This window comes from Dendropsophus ebraccatus, chromosome 8, assembly GCF_027789765.1.
Source record: "Dendropsophus ebraccatus isolate aDenEbr1 chromosome 8, aDenEbr1.pat, whole genome shotgun sequence".
Classification (NCBI taxonomy): domain Eukaryota; kingdom Metazoa; phylum Chordata; class Amphibia; order Anura; family Hylidae; genus Dendropsophus; species Dendropsophus ebraccatus.
Genome location: NC_091461.1, coordinates 70,752,465 through 70,755,055, shown reverse-complemented (window position 1 = coordinate 70,755,055; position 2,591 = coordinate 70,752,465).

Here is a 2,591-nt window from a genome sequence, read left to right as displayed (position 1 = left end):
GTTTTATTCCAAAGGTGTTTGCATCATTTTTTAAGGGTGTCATAGACTTGGTGACCTCCAAGTCGTCGAATTTAGGTTTCCAAGAAACAAGCATTTTTCCCCATTGACCATTGAGTTCGATATTTGATCGAATAGTCGAGCATCACAGTCTGTTTGAATCAAATTTCAAGCTTTCGAATATTTTACTACTCGCTTATCTCTAGTAGACATTAATATGTCTGCTCTTAAATCTTTACATTTTGAAAGAAAATCTCATCAGCTCCCGGGAGTTGTCAGAGTTAAAGAATATTAAGGTCATTTGAGACAAACTGTAACCTCACACCAGCTGGTAATTTAAAATGCCCACCAAAATCTGTTGTAATGAACCGTGCAATTCTCCTAATGTACTGAGATTTTATAATTAAACTTTTACCTCCTGCTTAGAAACAAAATTACTTCAAAAGTGATTCTCATAATTTCAGATTTATTAAATAGTTTAAATAGTTCTAATATGTTTAGGAAAATGACTGCTTGAATAGTAGAGGGTATCAGAACAATGCATAACTGCTGTGCATAAAATATACAGTATATACTCTCTATGCACAAACAATTCAGCTTAAGGCTCTGTTCACACCATTTTAAGGTAAATTGTTATTTAAATGTTATAAGAAAATCAATGTTAAACAAAATCAATGTTCTCTCAAAAAAATATGACAGCTAAAAAAAGGCTATGTTCGCACTACGTAAGTACCGAAGTAATCATGGCCGTTGTTGCCGATTTGCAACAATGGCCGTGATTACTACGTTACTAATGTAGTGCTGCATCTGAGGGAATCCTGGCCAGAATGTATACACATAGTATACACTCCGTCCGGGATCCATAGCGGTGGTGCAAAAAATTGATAGGTCAGTTTTCTGCGGTCGCTATTCATTGAATGGTAGCCGCAGAAAACCTGTCAGTGCTCACAATAGAGTGTGCGTCTCTGGCCGCTTGCTGCATTGTAAGCAGGGTGCACACTGATGAGCCTGCATCCGAATTGAGTGTCAGTAAAGATCATGACAATCATCTCTGACACCGGCTGTTCTGTGACCTGGCCGGATCACGGAATGGCTGGTGTCTTACTATGTGTGATCATAGCCTTAAATACCATATTAGTAAATAGTGTTAAAGAAGCATGCTCTATCGTGCATAGTGCTCTTTCAAGCTTTGTTTTAAAGAAGAAACTGGGCTGTTGAGCAGCCAAACATAAAGCATAATGCATTTCTATAGCCTTTGGCCATCAGTCGGGCGAAAAATTATACATACCCTCCTGGGCTCCTGTTGTGCGCCGTCTTTTCCTTCATCTGCAATCAGGCAATCAGCAGCTATGGTGGAACACTTTTACAGCCACTGATTGGCTGAGCTAAGGGACCGTTTACACAGAAAGATTATCAGATTAATTGGCAAAGATTTAAAGCCAAAGCCAGGAATGGATTTGAAAAGAGGAGAAATCTCAGACTTTCCTTTATGACCATATCTCTGTTTATAGTCCATTTCAAAGACTCCTGCAGCTTCCACTATTTGGCTGATTGCAGATGAAGGAGAATAAAATATAAAATGCTGCTGGGTGCCAAGGATGGTATGTATACCCCCCATCCCCACCGACAGGGCACAGTTTGGACCCTCGGTTTTTGTGGGCCAGACTGTCACTTTCTAAGGTTTTCAGGATAACCAGAGACCCTCTCCTCTGCTGAGCAGCCAGAACCATATTAAATGCCCAAGTCTACCATTGACGTTAATGAGGTTTGTTACTAGAGCCAAGCACTCTGTGTTACTAGAGCCAAGCACTCTGTACTTTTTTCTAGTAATAGCATATGACACATGAAATTATGGCTAAATCTCTTTAAGTATTAGGAAAAAAGCAGCCAAAATTAATGAACTGTGGAGATTCACCTCAATATCTCTAATACATGGATTGTAGTAATAATAGTACAATGTTATAATCACATGGATGTTAAATGAAAGAACAGAATAAATTAAGACAGCATTGACAAAATTCATTTTCAAATGGTCCACACCACATGTCAGATTATTTAGTGAACATATTGATGCATATAAAGTAAATTGATTCATACTTGGATAGCATGTGTCCTGTAACCCAGAGCAATGCAACAAGTTCAGTGTGTATTTGTTTGACAATACTAGAATGTTAAAAGCTGGCATCTCATGTGGTGCGCAATGCATAACTGAACTTTTTTTCATGTTTTTCATGCCTAAATAAGCTTTCCTAAAAAAAAAAAAACCTGTAATGTTGCTGTAAGGCTATGTTCACACAAGGTACGGGCAACGGCTGTTATTTGCCACTCAAAAAAATGTCTGTTGTCAATTATTTCCATGGCCTCAGTAAGAAAACGGACGTTGTTCAGTACACTGTGTAAACAACAGCCATTGCTTGCATTGACTTCAATGTAACACATTTCTCTATGACAAGAACAGCCGTTGTTTTTTTTTAAAATATGTGTGAACATTAACTAAAAGAGCAAAACACAGGGATGATTCAATATAGAAAAAAAACAATAAGTATGAAATATATAAGAATCAACTTTTCTCTTCTCACCCTATGACGGCACCC